This window comes from Sturnira hondurensis, unplaced genomic scaffold (assembly GCF_014824575.4).
Source record: "Sturnira hondurensis isolate 20B ecotype Veracruz unplaced genomic scaffold, ASM1482457v3 Scaffold0013001, whole genome shotgun sequence".
In the NCBI taxonomy this organism is placed as follows: domain Eukaryota; kingdom Metazoa; phylum Chordata; class Mammalia; order Chiroptera; family Phyllostomidae; genus Sturnira; species Sturnira hondurensis.
In genome coordinates, this window is record NW_028085632.1 from 34,065 (window position 1) to 53,645 (window position 19,581).

Below are 19,581 nucleotides of genomic sequence, written 5' to 3' on the forward strand. Positions count from 1 at the left end.
TCCACTGTGGTCTGATTCCTTGAATCTGAGAGGATTTGGGGGATCTAGAGTGCTTAACATAGTGTTTCTCAAAGGGTGGTCCATGGACCAACAATATCAACTTGACTTATATATTTCTTAACAGGCAACAAAACCAAAAATCAGTGAGTGAGACTATATTATATTAAAAATCTTTTGTATAGGTAAGGAAAAAATCTAAAAGAAAAAAAGGCAACCTACAACAAGGGAGAAAATATTCGCAAATCATCTCTTTGATATGGTGTTAATCCCCAAGATATATACGAAACTTCTTCAACTTAATAATAATAAAAAAGCACTAATAGCCTGCTTAAAAATGAGCTAAGGGTCCTGGCTCGTGTGCCTCAGTGGATTGAGCACTGCCCTGCAAACCAAAAGGGTTGCTGGTTCAATTCCAACTTGGGGCACATGCCAGGGTTGCAGGCCAGGTCCCAAGAAGAAGATGCATGAGAAGCAACCACACATTGATGCTTCCCTTCCTCTTTTTCTGCCTCGCTTCCTTTCTGTCTAAAAATAAATAAAAATAAAATCTTAAAACATATTGAGCTAAGGACCGAAAGACACATTTCTCCAAAGAAAATATACAAATGGCCAACAGATATAAGAAAAGATGTTCAACATCGCCAATTATCAAGGAAGAAAATCAAAACCACAAAGAGATATTACCTCATACCTGTCAATTATGACTATTATTCAAAAACAGCAGACTTCTGGCCAAGATGAAGGCACAGGTGGAAACACTGTACCTCCTCGCACAACCAAATTTAAGGACAACAAAGATTTAGAAACAAAAACACAACCAAAACAGACAGAAAATTGAACTGTACCAAAGTCCGACAACAATGAACCATTCATCCAGACTGGTAAGAGGGGCAGAATCACCAGTGGAGAGGGGTCCTGGCAAGAAAAGGCAGTGGTTAGAAGACTGGGAAGGCATGGGATGAAAACCCAGTAAGGCTCACAAGGTGGCTTGCTGACCGCAGACACACATTTGTGCGCAGATAAACCAGCTAAGTTTAAAAATGGTCAGTGAGGCAGACCGCACAACCCAGGGCCCCAGCAAGGGAAAATAAAGCCTAAAAGCACTGACTGAAAAAGTTTTCAGGGGTTGAGGTGCCCGGAGAGGCTCCCAGTCTCAAAGGAGAGTTTGTTGGAGAGACCCACAGGGTCCTAGAATGTACACAAGCCCACCCATCCGGGAACCAGCACCAGAAGAGCCCAATTTGCTTGTGGGAAGCAGCAGAGAGGACCAAAATCTGAGAGAGAACAGAACAAATGCCATTGCTCCCTCTCTGACCCCATCCCCAGTCACAACCCAGCTACTGAGTTGCCCCGCCCTGGTGAACACATAAGCCTCCACCCCTCATACGTAACAGGCGAAAACAGACCAAAACATTATGGCTCAAGCAGAACAGCTCAAAGCCCCAGAGCCAATACTTCTAAGCGACCAAGAGATAGCCAACTTATCAGATGCACAGTTCAGAACACTGGTGATCAGGATGCTCACAGAACTGGTTGACTTTAGTTGCAAATTACATGAAAAAATGAAGGCTACACTAAGTGAAATGAAGCAAAATGCACAAGGAACCAATAGTGATGGGAAGGAAACTGGGACTCAAATCAATGGAGTGGATCAGAAGGAAGAAAGAAATGACCAAACAGAAAAGAAAGAAGAAACAAGAATTCAAAAAAAAATGAGGAGAGGCTTAGGAACCTTCAGGACATTTTTAAATGTTCCAACATCCGAATTATAGGGGTACCAGAAGGGGAAGCGAAAGAGCAACAAGTGGAAAACTTATTTGAACAAATAATAAAGGAGAACTTCCCCAATCTAGCAAAGGAAACAAACTTCCAAGAAGTCCAGGAAGCTCAGAGAGTCCCAAAGAAGTTGGACCCAAGAAGGAACACATCAAGGTACATCATAATTACATCAGCCAAAATTAAAATGAAGGAGAGAATCCTCGAAGCAGCAAGAGATAAGGGGACAGTCACCTACATAGGAGTTCTCATCAGACTGTCAGTGGATTTCTCAAAAGAGACCTTGTAGGCAAGAAGGGGCTGAAAAGAAGTATTACAAGTCATGAAATCTGAAGACCTACATCCAAGATTGTTCTATCCAGCAAAGCTTTCATTTAGAATGGAAAGGCAGATAAAGCGCTTGTCAGATAAGGCCAAGTTCAAAGATTTCATCATCACCAAGCCCTTATTATATGAAATGCTAAAGGGACTTATCTAAGAAAAAGAAGATAAAAAATATGAACAGCGAAAGGACAGCAAACTCACAGTTATTAATAACCACACATAAAACAAAAGCAAATTAAGTGGACAGCTAGAACAGAAGTGGAGCCATAGAAATGAAGATCACATGGAGGGTTAGCAACAGGGGAGTGGGAGGAGAAGGGAGGAGAAGGTACAGAAAATAAGTAACATAGACAGTAGGTAGAAAATAGACAGGGGGGAGGGCAAGAATAGTATAGGAAATATAGAATCTAAAGAACTTGTGACACATGGACATGAACTAAAGGGGAGAATGTAGTGGGAGGTGGTGTGTAGAGTGGAGGGGAATGAAGGGCAGAAATGGATCAACTGTAATGGCATAATCAATAAAATATATTTTAAGAAACAGCAGATAACAAATGTTATTAGCACCCCTTGTTCATTGCAGCACTATTCACAATAGCCAAGAGGTGGAAACAACCTAAATGTCCATTGGCAGATGATTAGATAAAGATAATGTGTTGTTGAAGCACAAAACAAAGAGAGAGAAAAAATGTCATGAACATGGACAACAGTGTGGTGATAGCCAGGGTGAGAGTAAGTGGGGAGAGGTGCAGAAGCGGGTAGGGGGATAAATGGGGGTGGAAAGAGATTTGACTAGTGGTGGTGAACACACAGGATAGTGCACAGATGTGTTGTGGAATTTTGCTCCTGAAACCTGTATAATTTTGTTAGTCCCTGTCACCCTGATATATTCAATAAAAAGGAAAAATTGTGGATGTACATACAATGGAATACTATTCAGTTTTTTTTTTAAAGGAAATTCAGGGGACAGAAGATGGCAACAAAGTAGGTGGGAGTAAAACCCACTTGCTTGTACACCCAACTGGGACACTTAGCTGATCTCCAGAAAACAAAGTGAACATCCCACAGAATCTTAGCTGATATGAAGTTTGGAAGCCAAAGTGTGCAGAGGACACTTCAAAAGGGGCAGTAAGGAGATTTTGTAGGTGGACAGGGAAAGCCACTGGGTGTGGTACCAGAAACCATGGCTACCGTGGGGATAACCTTGGAGGAGAGCAGGGTCAGTGATAGCAGCCTTGTGGCTCCCTCCCCTTCCAGGGTAGAGAAACCACCAACCTGTGCTGGGAGCGACTTGAATGCACAAAATCCCTGAGGAAAAATAGATTACACATATGCACCTAGCAGGCAGTGCACCTAAGCTGGGGCAGCAGTCGCTGGGTGGCACAGTGCCAGAGATTTGGAGGGATTCTGTCAGCACCTGGAGCTAGGAGAAGAGGTGGTCTGTGACAGGCCATAGCTGTGATAGACTCTTGACTTGCCAAAGAGTTGGAGTGTGTGGAAAGCCTGGCAGTTGCTCAGGGTGGCAGCAGTGCTCCTAAAGACTTTTTTCAAGAGGGGAACTGAGGCATGTGGGGTAGGGTCCATGAGTGTGCAGCTGTCAGGCCAACAAGGAGGATTGTGGGCATGGTTTGCTCCCACTCAGTGCACCCAGTAGATTTACCAAAGTGGTGCAAAGCAAGGTGGTTTCTCAGTGACAGCCCAAAGCAATGGCACAAAGTAAAGAGTGTGGGCCACAAACTGCTCTGAGGGCAGTGGCCTGGAAATTGTGCATCTGTGATTATTGTAAAATGGACCAAGCCCCCTTCCCGGTGGTTCTCTCCCCCAAAGATGGTTCCTTGGCAGATGGAACTACCAGGAAGGGAAAATTGAGCCCAATCCCCCACTTTCTGCAGAAGCCTGGAAGTTCTGCAAAACTGGCTGGGCTGGACAGGCTTAACAACCTGCTGGGGGCTTTATGTTTTCCCCCAAGAGTAAGACATCAAGGCTAACTTTTAAATGGGCCCATTTTGAACTCTCCACAGGGAGAAATAGTACGCTGAGTCCTAGGACCCTATTTCACTGAGGCCATCAAAACAGGAAGTTAACAAAGGATACAACAATAATGAATTCAGAGTGCTGCCCAAACTTGATTCTCACACAGAGCTGCAGACTACACCAAACAGGAGAGATGTGACACTCTTGCACAGATTGCCCCCTGCACCCTGTGAAACAGGTGGCTATTTAAACAGAAACTATATATTTTGGGTAATAAACTGGGACAGACTAAGATGGGAAGTGTAGGGGCAGGGAGAAGAAACCCACAATTTTCCCAGAAAACTGAACAATGCCTCCTAGGAGAGATACAGAGACCTCAGCTTCTTGATTACAACAGAAGCTACCTCTAGTGGCAGAGGAAGGAGATACTGCAGTGTTGCTAGAAGATGGATGACCCATCAGAGACCTGGAACTGAGAGAAAGCCAGAGACAGATCCAGAAATAAGCCAGAAGGTGAACACTAACAGCTGAGACAAATTTGACCTAGCTCTTCATCAGAACTTGTATGTTTTTTTAATTTCTCTTTCTTCTTTTCTATTTTTAGGGGTTTTGTTGGTTTTTTTAAGTTTGTTTTTTTGTTTTTGTTTTTGTTTTTTGTTTGTTTTCTCTCCCTTTCATATAGCATTTTAATTTTTCTTTTTTCACTTCACTTGTTTCCAAATAACTCACTACTCTTAGTCTTTTATATATATTTTTCATATTATTATTACTCCAAATTCCTCAGAGCACCCTTCCCTGGTCTTAATCCATTTTGTCATCTTCCTGACCTTTCTTACTGTTATTGTAAACTATTCTCTTTTACACTATGCCATGTTCCTAACCCTTACTCTCACTATTTCCTCTTTAACCTCAAACAAGCACTCTTCTTTCTTAAGTCAGCTGACATTCTTTTCCTCCTCTTATAAGAGTCTTATTTCCTTTACACTTTTATAAACAGTGTCTAGTTGAGTGAAATACCATGGTTATTGCTGTATTTCTCCAAATGAACTCCTATTTGTTCACTAGTTGTTTGTATTTTAAATCTCATAGGATACTCTCCCGCTGCCTTATTCTATTTTTCTTTTCTCTTGCCACTAATCAGTTGAGTGAGAAAGTTTAGTTCAATTTTTCCCCTTCTCTTAGCTTGGCCTTTACTTCTTACTCTTATTAGTTTGTTTCCCCCATCCTCTCAAAATCATTTTTCTTTACTGTAGACATCTCATATTCACTTTTCTCTTTTGTACAGTATTCTTATTCCCATTCTGCCTTTATTAAACTTCATTCAGCTGTCATTACTATAGACTGCACTGTGGTTTTTCTGCAATTTTGCTCCCATTGGTCCAATACCTTTTTATTTTCCTTCTAACCTTATAGTATACTCTTCTATTTTCTTAAGCCATTTTTACGTTGCCTTTCTATATTTTACTTACATTTCAAATTCTGTTATTCCCCTTCCTTCGCCTAGACTTTATCTCTACTCTTATCAATTCTCTTCACTCTTACCACTCACTAATATTTTCACTTCTTCTAGTCATCTCATATTTTCTTTGTCATATCTTATAATATCTGTAATCTCTCCTTACTTTACTAATCTTGCTCAATTTTATTTGAGATTGCTGGCATGGTGGTGGGGTTCTTTTGCTGATGTAGGTTTCATGGTCTGATAATACTGCTTTGTTAATCAACAACTGTGCAACAGCGTAGAAGACAAGGTGGGAGCTGTGACTACCGGTAAGCCTGCTGGAGGGGAGAAACCACCAACAAAGAATCCACCCACAAGTGAAACCCAAATACAACAAGAGAGCACACAAAAGAGAGAAATGGCAATCCTAGAGCATACAGGCAAGCAGTTCAAAGACACTGCACTGCTGAGTCCCACAGAATTCCTACCATAGAAGTTGATCCCCAAAAGATAGAAAGACAAAGTAGAGCAGTCTGAGACAGAGAGACAAACAAATAAGCAAAATGGGGAGACAAAGAAAGAACCCTCAATCAAAAGGAACGAAAGAATCCCCAGTAAAAGAGCTAAGTGAAATTGAGACAAGCAATCTATCAGATATAGAATTTAAAAAAATGATTATAAGGATGCTTAAAGAACTCTGTATGAACTACAAGGAACTTAGTTGAAACTACAATGGCATGAAAAAGGAAATAGAAATTATAAACAAGAACCAGGAAGAAATGAAGAATATAATATGTATAACAAAAAATACACTAGAAGGAATTACAAGCAGGCTGAATGAAGCAGCAGACAGAATCAATGAGCTGGAAGGCAAGGTAGAAAGAAATACCCAGGTAGAGCAACTGCATTTAAAAAGCTTCAAAGAGTATGAGGATAGTTTAAGGGAACTTCAAGACAGCATGAAATATAACAATGTTAGTATCACAGGAATACCAGAAGAAAGAAAAGGAGCTAGGGATAGAAAACCTGTTTGCAGGAATAATGACAGAAAACTTCCCTAACCTGGAGAAGGTAAAGCCATGCAAGTTCAGGAAGCACACAGGGTCCCAATCAAGATGAATCCAAAGAGGCCTACTTCAAGGCACATCATAATCAAAATGCCAAAGTTTAAAGACAAAGGGAGGATCTTAAAAACAGCAAGGGAGAAACAGACAGCAACATACTAGGGAGCTCCAATGAGGCTAGCAATTGATCTTTCAACAGAAACACTACAAGCGAGAAGAAAATGACAAGAAATATTCCAAATAATGAAAAGCAAAGGCTGGCAACCAAAACTACTCTATCCATCAGGCTATCATTTAAGATGCAAGGTGAAATAAGGCATTCCCAGGACAAAAGAAGGCTGAAAGAATAACCTATACCAAACCAGTATTTCAAAATGTGCTAAAGGGACTGCTCTAAGAAGATAAAGGAATAGAGTGAGAATAAGAGGAACATAGGTAGAAAGGGAAAATATAACAATGAATAAGTACCTATCAATAATAACCTTAAATTTAGATGGATTAAATACTCTAATCAAAAAACAGTGTAGCTGAATGGATAGGAAAACATCACCTGCACATATGCTGTCTACAAGAGACCCACCTCAGGAAAAAAGACCTACACAGACTGAAAATGAAGAGTTGCAAAAAAATATTCCAAGAAACAGGACAAGGAAAAAAAAGCTGGGGTAGCAATAATTATGTCAGAAAAAAATAGACTTCAAAACAAAGGCCATAAAAGAAACAAAGGCCCTGGCTGGTATGGCTCAGCATATTGAGCTCTGACCTATAAACCAAAGAGTCACTGGTTCGATTCCCAGTGAGGGCACATGCCTGGGCTGTGGGCCAGGTCCCCAGTAGGGGGTGCATGAGAGGCAACTACACATTGATATTTACCTCCTTCTCTTTCTTTCTCCCTTCCCCTCTCTCTAAAATACATGAATAAAAGCTTAAAAAAGAAGGTCACTTCATAATTCTAAAAGGGGAATCCATCAAGAAGAGAAACACTGTAAACATATATGCACCCAAAAAAGGATCACCAAAATATATAAGGAAAATCTTGGAGGACTTCAAAAAAGATACATATAGAGCAACACAATTGTAGGGGATTTTAACAGCCCACTGTCAATAATGGACAGATCTTCCAACCAAAGAATCAACAAGGATATTGTGACACTTGAACAACACTCTAGATCAAATGTACTTAATTGATATATACACAATATTTCACCCCAATGAAGCAAAATATAGATTCTTTTTAAATGCACATGGAACACTTTCAAAGATAGATCAAGACAGGACACAAAACAAGCCTCTACAAATTTAAGAAAATTAAAATCATATCAAGCATTTTCTTGGATCACGATGGCTTGAAACTAGAAACCAACCTCAAGGAAGAGACTTAAAAAAATCAAATCCATAGAGACTGAATAACATGTTATTAAACAATGAATTTGTAAACAATGACATCAAGAAAGAAATCAAAAAATTTCTGGAAACATATGAAAATGAACATACAACAATCCAAAAGGTGTAAGACAGAGTGAGGGCAATCCTGAGAAGGAAGTTCATAGCATTACAAGCCTACCTAAGAAAGATAGTAAAAATTCAAATAAAGGACCTAACCCTACATTGACAGAAACTAGAGGAACAACAACGACAAACAAAGCTCAGAGTGAGTAGAATGAAAGAAATAATCAAGATCAGAGCCAAATCCCATGGCATAGAAACTAAAAGAACAATTCAAAGGATCAATAAATCCAGGAGCCGTTTCTTTGAAAAGATAAACAAAATTGAGAAGCTTTTAACAAGACTTATCAAGAAAAAAGAGAGAGGGCCTAAATAAATAAAATCAGAAAAAAAGAGGAGAAATGACCACTGATACCACAGATATACAAAGGATTGCTAGAAATTAGTATGAAAAACTATATGCCAAGAGGTTTGAAAACCTAGGCCAAATGGATAAATTTCTACAAACATGTAATCCTCCAAAACTGAGTAAAGAAGAAGCAGAAAGCCTGAAGAAACTGATAAAAGCTGGTGAAATTGAAGCAGTTATCAAAAAACTGCCAGCACACAAAACCCCTAAGCCAGATGGCTTCACAGGAGAATTTTACAAAAAAATTAGGGAAGAGCTAACCCCTATCCTGCTCAAACTATTCCAAAAAATCTAAGAAGAAGGAAGACCCCCAAACTATTTTTATAAGGCCAATAATATCCTAATTCCAAAACAAAATCAAGACACAACAAAAAAACAACAGGCCAATGTCCCTGATAAACGTAGATGCTAGAATCCTCAACAAAATATTGGCAAACCAGTTGCAGCAATACATTAAGAAGATCATACACCATGACCAGTGGGATTCATCCCAGGGATGCAAGGATGGTACAATATATGCAAATCAATAGATGTAATACATCTCATAAACAATATGACAAGCAAAAGCCATATCATCATATCAATGCTGAAAAAGCATTTGATAAAGTACAGCACCAATTTATGATAAAAACCCTCAGCAAGTGGGAGTAGAGGGAGCATACCTCAACCTAATAAAGGCCATGTATGAGAAACCTACAGCCAACATCATACTCAATGGGCGAAAACTAAAAGCTTTTCCTCTAAGATCAGGCACAAGACAAGGTACCACTGTCACCACTTCTATTCGAGAAGGTATTGGAAGTCTAGCCACAGCAATCAGAAAAGAAAAAGAAGTAAAAGGCATCCAAATTGGAGAGTAGAAAGTAAAACTGTCATTGTTTGCAGATGACATGATAGTGTACAAAGAAAACCCCATAGACTCCACTAAAAAACTATTTGACCAAATATATGAATTTGACACAATGGTGGCATACAAAATCAACATTCATAAATTGAAGGCATTTTTGTACACTAACAATGAAATATCAAAAACAGAAATTAAGGGAGAAATCCCATTTACTATAGCAATAAGAAATAAAATACTGAGGAATAAACTTAACCAAGTAGGTAAAAGACCTGTACTCAGAAAACTACAGAACACTGCCCTGGCTGGTGTAGCTCAGTGGATTGAGCATGGGCCTGCGAACCACACGAATGCAGTTTGATTCCTAGTCAGGGCACATGCCTGGGTTGCAGGCCAGTTCCCAGCAGGGGACTCATGAGAGGCAACCGTACATTGATATTTCTCTCCTTCTCTCCTTCCCTTCCCCTCTAAAGATAAATAAATAAAAATAAAATCTTTAAAACAAGATATAAGATCGTATAAAAAAAGAAAACTACAGAACACTAAAGAAAAAATTAAGGAAGTCACAAAAAGATAGAAGCATATATTGTGTTCATAGATTGGAAGAATTAATATCATTAAAATGCCCATACTACCCAAAGCAATCTCTAGAGTCAATACAATCCCTATCAAAACACCAATGACATGTTTTGTAAGTATAGAAGAAATATTTCAAAAATTTATATTGCTTTCCCATTCTTTTGTGTCCCATACCATACAACGTTCATGCTGCTTGTAGAAATTAAAGGTGCCTGCTTACTCTTCTGTTTCCACCATAGTTATAAACTCCAAGAAGGCAGAGATAGAATCTTCTTTGGTGCTATATCTTTAGTGCTTGGCACAGTACTGGCAAAAGTAGGAAACAGTGACAATAATTGAGTGGGTGGCCAGTAAGATTCACAATGTGCTGCCAGTGAGAAAATCACCTGCCCAAGTATCTTATGACTAAATGTAATCTTTTTTTTCTCTGAGTCATACACAACACCACTTCCTTTTCTGAGACTTCAGGATGTCAGATAATCTTAAGTGCTTGAAGTTGAATGTTGTGCTATTGCCACAGTCTCTTATTTCTTCAATTTATATCTTAAATTTTTTAAAGAATATCTTTTCTCCCATTCTTTATTTGTTTCAAAAATACTTATGATAGCTCTGGCTGGTGTAGCTCAGTGGATTGAGCACAGGCCTGCAAACCGGATTGTGGTTCAATTCCCAGTCAGGGCACATGTCTGGGTTGTGGGCCAGTTCCCAGCAGGGAACTGCACGAGAGGCAACCATGCATTGATATTTTGCTCCCTCTCTCTTCCCTTCCTCTCTAAAGATAAATAAATAAAATCTTTAAAAAGTACTTTAAAAATAAAAATATACTTATGATAACTTCATGTGTTGGTAACCCCAGAATACTGATTCTTAAATGCTTATAGCTCATCAGTGCAGGATTTAGCAAAGTAGGCTGTGCAACAGGTTGGGGTTCACCAGGCAAGTCAGCATACTTAAAGGTTTGGGGTTTAGAAACTTTTTAATATAAAAATAAATAAAATGAACATTAGTTATACCTGCTCCAGCTGAGTACTCAAACACAAAAATCTTTCATTTTCTGAGAACCCTGAAGAGACAACTTGAGATTCACCTGAATTATTTGTCATTGGCTCCTAAGGAGTAGATATAAAATAGGCAATAGCACAGCATGTGGGGGGAATGGGATTCAGATGTCTTTGTTGCCCATTCCCTTCAGGTCTGTGAGTAGGAAGGGCCCTGGTTTGTGCTCAGCGTCAGAATTCATAGTCCCCAAAAGAGTTAAAAGAACAACCCTCTGAACTTTACACCATCTAGCATTCACATTGATGTGGCTTTGAGGCTAACAATGGAAAGCTAGGGTTAAATTTTCCAAATTGTGCCTTGTATAAATTTGCTTGGTGTATGAAGACTATTTTGAAAGTATATTTAGGCTTCTGGTAGTCCTGTGAAATTTTAGCTTTAAAAAATATTTAGCATATTTGGTGAGTATAACTTCTGAAATAATTTACTTCTATTTTTAGGCAATAATGTAATTTTTACTCAATAGCAATGTGTTATTTTGAAAGTAAACACTCCCCATAAGTGAAAGACAACCATGATCAGAAATTCAGTGGAGGAATAAAATGCAGTTTTGTTTTTTCTTCCTTGAACCAGATGAACATAACTATATGGACAAAGAAACATTTTGTAACTTCTAGAGCATATTATTTTCTTTCTCTAACATTTATTATTCATATTTTAAAATATCTCTTTCTACCTATAATACAGGGTCTGGTAGAAGTAATGCCATTGAGTATGGTTGGTAGGGTACATGAATGTCTTGCATGAGATAGACAGCAATCTGAACATTTCACCTAAAATATCATACGGTGTGTTTGAAGTGATATTGTTATGTTAAAGAATTACATGCTTATGATTTTGCAATAAAAGATTTGGTATAAATTACCAGCTCATAAAAATGGGGCATTAGAGGTGGGAAGATGGTGACGGAGTGGAACAGAGCGGATTCCACTCCCCCCTACACACGGGAGAAAAACCTGGCTGATCTACGGAGGAATAGAGCAAACAGCCAACAGTACCCCAGCATATACAAAAATAAGAGACCAGAAATTGTAGCAGACACTAAAAAACCAGATGGTAAGGAGACAGCTGCAGTACAGTAGGGTCCCAGGGACCTGCACAGAGACAGGGGTGGCAGCAGCCTCAGCTCGCACCCGGCGCCTGAGGTGTCTACCACCAACTCTTTGGGAGCCCAGGGCCTGCTGAAGTCCTCGAAAGAGAGCTGGGGCATCAGCTCCCTCCCTCCCCACCCAAGCAGGGTTTTGACAACACTGAGAGAAACCTGGTTGCTTGAGGTTGCAGAGAGGGGAATAAGGACAAAGAGGTAAACACAATGGCCATGACCACCTGTGGAGTCTGTGGTCACTGGTTTGGGAGAATTGAGAGGCAGTGTTGGGCTCTGACTCCCATAGTCACCAGTCTAGCTGGATAATTGGGCTGTATTGAGAGGCAGGCTTGATTAGGAGGAATTTCTCAAAAAGTAAACTGTTTGAAGGATCCTCTGGTGACAGCCACTTGCCCTACTCCCCACCCAGCCTGGCAGCAATCCTGAAGTTGGGCAGAAGGCCTTGCGTTCCCCCATAGCACTGGGAAGGATTTGGGGAGCCAGGTTGGGTGTGCACACCCACACACAACCCAGCCCACAAAGACTACCCCCAGGGAAAGAGTGCTATAAAGAGGACCTGACTCCCCAGCATGGGGCACTGGGAAGAGGCACCAGACAAGCTCTTGGAAGAGTGCTTGCAGGACTGGCTGACATCAGAAAGGGAGAAAAGCCACACCAACTGCCCCTCAGCCTACTACAGCCAGTAATACCAGAAAAACCAGTTTGGCCAGTTTGAAACCAACAAGAGTTTTTTGTTTTGTTTTTTTGTATTAATCTTTTATTTTTAAAATATTATTATTCTTTTATATTTCAATACCTTTTTCCTCTTTCCTTCTTTCTTGTTTTATTCCTTCTTCCTTTCTTTCTGAACTTACCATTTCTTGCTCCCTTCTCTTACCCTTTCTTTTTTTTTCTTTTATCCACAAGTGAGACAAACAACTTGGAACTGAGAAAAGACGAGAGTTGGACCCAAAGAGGGGGTATCCCAACGGTAGAGAAAGAGAGACAAATTTCACTTGGCTATAGCAGAGAAGCTACAAGTTGTTGCTTATTTGTACTATTCTTATTTTTAATATATTTTATTGATTATGCCATTACAGTTGTTCTAATTCCCCCCTTCATTGCCCTCCACCCTGCACACCTCTCCCCCACTATTTCCCCCCCTTTAGTTTATGTCCCTATGTCTCAAGTTCTTTAGATTCCATATTTCCCATACTATTCCTGCCCTCCCCCTGTCTATTTTCTACCTACCATCTATGCTACTTATTCTCTGTACCTTCTCCCCCCTTCTCCTCCTATCACTCCCCTGTTGCTAACCCTCCATGTGATCTTCATTTCTATGGTTCCACTCCTGGTCTAGCTGTCCTCTTGCTTTGCTTTTGTTTTAGGTGTGGTTGTTAATAACTGTGAGTTTGCTGTCCTTTCACTGTTCATATGTTTTATCTTCTTTTTCTTATATAAGTCCCTTTAACATCTCATATAATAAGGGCTTGGTGATGATGAACTCTTTGAATTTGATCTTATCTGAGAAGCANCTCCTTTATACTTGTTCATGTGAGTCCTTCTCTTTTCCCCTATGATTCTCTCCCCTCTCCCCTCTGAACCCTGTCAGCCTCTTCCATATTTGAGTGTCATTGGTCATATTTTGCTTGCTTGTTTGTTTTGTTGTTTAGATTCCTGTTAACAGTGAGATCATATGGTATTTGTTTTTCACCGCCTGGATTATTTCACTCAGCATAATGCTTTCCAGTTCCATCCATGATGTTTCAAAGGGTAGGAGCTCCTTCTTCCTTTCTGCAGCATAGAATTCCATTGTGTAAATGTACCATAGTTTTTTGATCCGATGGACATCGATCAAAACCGATGGACATCTAGGTTGCTTCCAACTATTGGCTATTGTAAATTGTGCTGCTATGAACATTGGGGTGCATAGGTTCTTTTGGATTGGTGTTTCAGGGTTCTTAGGATATACTCCTAATAGTGGAATTGCTGGATCAAGGGGCACATTCATTTTTAGTTTTCTTAGAAAATTCCATAGTGTTTTCCATAGTGGTTGTACTAGTCTGCAATCCCACCAACAGTGAACTAGGGTCCCCTTTTCCCCACAACCTCTTCAGCACTTGTTGTTTGTTTCTTTGTTTATGATAGCCATTCTGACTGGTGTAAAGTGGTATTTCACTGTGGTTTTAGTTACATCTCTCTGATAGCTAGCGATATTGAGCCTCTTTTCATGTGTCTCTGGATCCTCTGTATGTCCTCCTTGGAGAAGTGTCTGTTCAAGTCCTTAGCCCATTTTTTAATTGGGTTGCTCGTCTTCTTTGAGTGGAGTCGAGTGAGTTCTTTGTATATTTTGGGAAAACCTTTGTCTGAGGTATCATTGGCAAATGTTTCCCCAAACTGTTGTTTCTCTTTTTATCTTGATACCATTTTCCTTAGCCATGCAGAAGCTTTTAAGTTTGATGAGATCCCATTTGTTTATTCTTTCCTTCATGTTCCTTGCTCTAGGGGACATATCAATAAAAATATTGCTGCCATATATGAAAGAGGTACAGCCAACATCACACTCAATGGGCAAGAACTGAAATCTTTTCCATTAAGATCAGGAACAAGACAAGGTTGCCCACTTTCACAACTTCTATTCAATATAGTATTAGAAGTTCTAGCCACAGTGATCAGACAAGAAAAGGAAATAAAAGGCATCCAAATCGGAAAGGAGGAAACAAAACTGACATTGTTTGAAGATGACATGATAGTGTACATGGAAAATCTTATAGCCTCTACCAAAAAACTGCTCGAACTAATAAATGAATTTGGCAAAACAGTGGGATACAAAGTCAATATCCAGAAATCAAAGGCATTTTTGTATACCAACAATGAAACAGCAGAAGCAGAAATCAATAAAAAAATCCCATTCGATATAGCAAAAACAAAAGTAAAATATCTAGGAATAAACCTAACCAAGTAGGTCATATTTTTCTGTTTGGTAATTTTTTACTTCATTCTGGTCCACTCCCTTGATTTGAATCCCAGTTTGCTTTCCATCACTATTGGTTTCCTGTGCATTTCTCTTCCTTTCAATTAGTTCAGCCTTCATTTGTTCCTCTAATTTGTGACTAAAATCAACCAGTTCTGTGAGCATCCTGCTCACCAGTGTTTTGAACTGTGCATCTGAAAGGTTGGCTATTTCTTGGTCACTTAGAATTATAGGCTCTGGGACTTTGAGCTGTTCTTGAGTCATAATGTTTGGTCTGTTCACACCTGTTATGTATGAGGGGCGGAGCTCTAGGTGTTCACCAGGGCGGGGCCACCCAGGTCACCGTATTGTGACACTGTATGTGGGGGTGGGGTCCAAGAGGGACAATGGCAGTCCCCTCTGCTGCTTCCCACTGCCGGGGCCTGCACTGTCTGTCTCACTGCTTGCTCCTTCACTGGTTTATCTGTGCGCAAATGTGTGACTGTGGTCAGCTTGCTTCCTTGCACCCTCACTGGGTCCTCCTGTTGCAACCCCACACCTGGAATCTGCCAGCCTCCACCCATGTGCCTGGGTGGGAGATCTTTCCTGCCCAACCCCACTCTGCTGCTGGCTCTGCCCCTCTTACCAGTCTGGCTGAACAGTTCATTGTTGTTGGACTTCCGTATAGTTCAATGTTCTGTGTTTTGGCTGCATTTTTATTACTGAGAGTTTGTTGACTTTAAACTTGGTTGTGCAAGGAGGCACAGTGTTTCCACCTATGCCTCCATCTTAGCAGAAGTCCCCTTCAGGTCTTTCTATCATTGAATTTTGAGAGTTCTCTGTTCTAGATACAAGAGCTTTATCAGATATGTAGTTTGAAAATATTTGAGTAAATTCCATTGATCTGTCATCAAGTTCACTGATTTATCTTCTGTCATCTCTACTCTCTTATTGAGTCCTTTCAATGAGTTCTTATTTCTCTTATTATAATTTTCAGTTCTTAATTTCAACTTAACTATTTTATAATTTCTGTTTTTTGACTGAAACTTTAAATTATTTATTATTTGTTTCAATTTAATTTGTATTTACTTGTTAAATCATTTGTATGATGATTGCTTTGAAACACTTGTCAGATAATTTCAACATCTGATTCATCTGAAAATAACACAGGCAATATTATATATCATTTTACAGATGAAGAAACAAGACTTAAAATGTTAAATGACATTGAATATGATCACATAGGTAGCAGGTGGCAGATCAGGAAATTAAGCCTAAAGCTATCTACTAAAGAGGTTGTATTTCCAATGTTAACCTTCTAAAAACTTCATTGATAAAAGTTAAAAACAGCACCATTGCCTGCACACTTCTTACTTGCCTATTTATTTATTTATTTATTTATATTTTTTTTTATTCAAGTTTTGATTTTCTTGGCTCTTGATGTACAGTGATTTCCATTTCTTTTTTAATGAATGTATCGATTTAATTATTTAAGCATTTAAATTTTCCATCAAAATAAATATATGATTTAGTAAAAAAAATTGCAATCAAAGTGACAAAATTCTTTCTCAGCCTCCAGCACTGATTATCTATGCAATCTTTTTTTATCTATGTAATCTTGAAGTCATTTATTGTCCTTGGTCCTCCAATTCTTCGTATGTAATGTAAGAATTAAAGTTCATTATCTTATCAAAATTCTGAGTTTATATACATGTAAAAATATGAAAGAAAATTACTTATATGTGTGCATATATGTGTTTATATCATCCTCTGTATATTCACATTCACATCTATATATACATCTTAGTTTACTATGAGAAAGCCAATTATAGACAAGTAGGCTGGAGTAGGTGGTAGGTAAGCTTTGTTGTGTCACATCCTTTGTTGACATTATTTCTAGCATTTAAAACTCCCCTATCTTCATTCTTCCATACAAGGCAACTAAGCAGTGGGAATTTATTAGAAATGAAAATTCTTAGGCCCTATCCCAAACTTTCTGAGTGAAAGATCATGGGGGAGAGACTCAGCCATCTGTGTTGCAACTGGCCCTGCTGATGATTCTGAAATGCACCAAAAGGTGAGAACCACTGCATTTGAATATTCCCAGGGAAGGACTATAGACTAGAGTCATTGGTGGCGGTAAAGAGCCAGTAATTGAAGACAGGAATGTCTGGAGAGAAGTTGGATCAGAAGTTGTAGGAGCTGAGCTTAGGAGACAGCAGGATGGGAACAAGTGGATGCTACTGACAGTAGCAGGGAACTGGTGTGGTTGTGAGAATACAGAACAGAAGGCCAGGCAGCAGTAATGAAGCTGTAGCCACATGCTCCTGTGGTTTGTTCTCATGCTGTCATTTCTGCCACTATGCTGAGAACTGCTGACTTCAGAACCTTTGTTCTGCAGTGGATCCCTAAGAAGGCTAATTCCCTCTATTACAGCCACAGTGATCCCTGTCCCCCCAGTTATTTACTGCAGAAATCTGAGACAGAGAGAGGTAAGGCCTCTCAGGCTGATCCTGTATGTTTTTTCCTGGCCCTTTTAACAACTAAGATTCCCTGATCCCAGGGGTTTTTTTTTAAAGATTTTATTTATTCATTTTCATAGACGGGGGGAAGGGAAGGAGAAAAAGAGGGAGAGCAATATCAATGTGTGGTTTCCTGTTGCAGGCCCCACACTGGGGACCTGCCCTGCAAGCCAGGCATGTGCCCTGACTGGGAATTAAACTGACAATCCTTCAGTTTGCAGCCCACACTCAATTCACTGAGCTATATCAGCCAGGGCTTCTAATCTCAGTTTTAATGTTCCCTTTACTGGCAGTTAAGGATCACATGTATCTTCAGGGAAAGGAAGAAAACTCCTGGCATTTCACTGAGCTACAGGTGAACTTGGCCAGAGAAAGCCACAGGGGTGAGAATGAGCCAATGGGGACAACAAGGCAAGAACAGATGGAGTCCATGTTGTCATTGAGGACATTGCCCTGAAAGGTGAATCCCCAGCTTTGCAGCTTCTGGGCCAGTGCGAAGGCCACCAGCTGGCTGTAGCCTTTTCTGTGATGCTCTGGCAGGATATAGCCATGGCACATGGTGGAAAACTGGTCTGATAGACCAAGAAACTGGGTTCCCCCTCATCATCACAGACACACACACTGGGGAAGCAGGAGATGAGGTTGGATATGTACCAGAGACACTGTTCATTGCCACCCAGTGACCACATCTGGTTGACTAGGTCAGTATCAGCAACACTCAGGCGGGTTAGTCATGGGGGTGAACTTGTTAGAAGACTGGTGTCTGGCAGAGTCGAAACAGGAGAAAAACAAACCGCCTTGAAGGAAGTGAGCTTCACATCCAGCTGCTTTGAGTTGGCAACGGCTTTGGAAACATCATATAACTCATTCTGCAGCCCTTGTATTTGAAAAACTTGGTCCTAGTTGATAATATCACATTTTTCCATCAGCTGTATGTAAGCTCTAACATCCTTGTAGAACACAGCATAAGCATTAGTATAGTGGTCTAGGTTATCTGCTTCAGCCTCTTTCTACCGCCAAGTTATAACAGTTTTGAAGTCTGGCCAGGAATCTAATACCACCTCCTTTTGAAAGGGATTCCCACATGTTTTGTTCATCACCACTACACCTTGAGTGATTCAGAAAAGTGACTCTTCAGCACTTTTTCCAGGGTCAGTAATTTGGTAGAAGAGTTTAGCACCAACATCTTCTCCAAATCTCTAGCAATTCCACACCCAATTAGAAACTGCTCTTGAGAGTTTAGCCTGAAATAGGTCTTTTCACTGTGTAAAAGCTGAGTAATTTCCAATTGTATCTTGGACTTTTTGGGTTATTACAGAAGGAGACTGTGGATCCCATTTAACTTTTCAATTTTAGCAGAGAGGTAGTTTTTTTTTTTTTTAGACTTGAAACACAGGTCCTGGCCTACTTTTTGAGCTGTGGTTCCTAAGGCAACATAATTTTCAGAGACTTTATGGTGCTATTTTTGTCCACTTGGTTTATCTCACATGCTATTGTGGCTTCCAGTGATCCTTGCTAGTGTTGTTCAGGAAAGATGAAGAAACTTACCCTGGCTGTGATGCCTGAAGGTAGGGGAAGGGAGGTGCCTGTTTTAGGGATGAATAGTGTTTGTTGGTGCTTGTTAGAGCAGGGTCCTTCTGTTTGTGAGAAGATGGTGAGTGCCTCCCTACCTAGATGCTTATTGTGGGCATTCCTCTGAGTGTTTCTGAGTGGGGATAAGGAGAGTCTTGGGCCTAAAGCAAGAAATAGGCCTCTTGGGCTGGATGCATCTTGCGGCAGTCTCTCCCAGCCAGGCCACATACACTCATTGTACAATGATTTCATTTGCCACTTTCTACAAACAACCTCCCCCACACAGTGACTCTGAATAGGAAAAGACAGTTTCTAGCTAAATGGTGAAGGAGAATGCTTCCCCAGCTGGCTCTTTTGTTGTGAACCCTGTACCCCTCTAGCTATGTAGTATCTCTGGGTGGGGAAGGTAAGTCTCAGACAAGATAAGGATGTAGAGTGCTTACCCTGGTCTCTTCTTGTTAATAGAGCTTCTAATTGATTCACTGTGCTGGTTCTGCTAGGCACACATAACAATGTCAGTGGAATTCCTGCTACATT

General features: G+C 40.1%; 1 pseudogene; it reads right to left on the reverse strand.

Moving 5' to 3' along the window:
* Positions 1 to 17,821: 17,821 nt before the first annotated feature.
* LOC118997289 (glycine N-acyltransferase-like protein 3) lies at positions 17,822 to 18,675 on the reverse strand (annotated as a pseudogene).
* Positions 18,676 to 19,581: the final 906 nt, after the last annotated feature.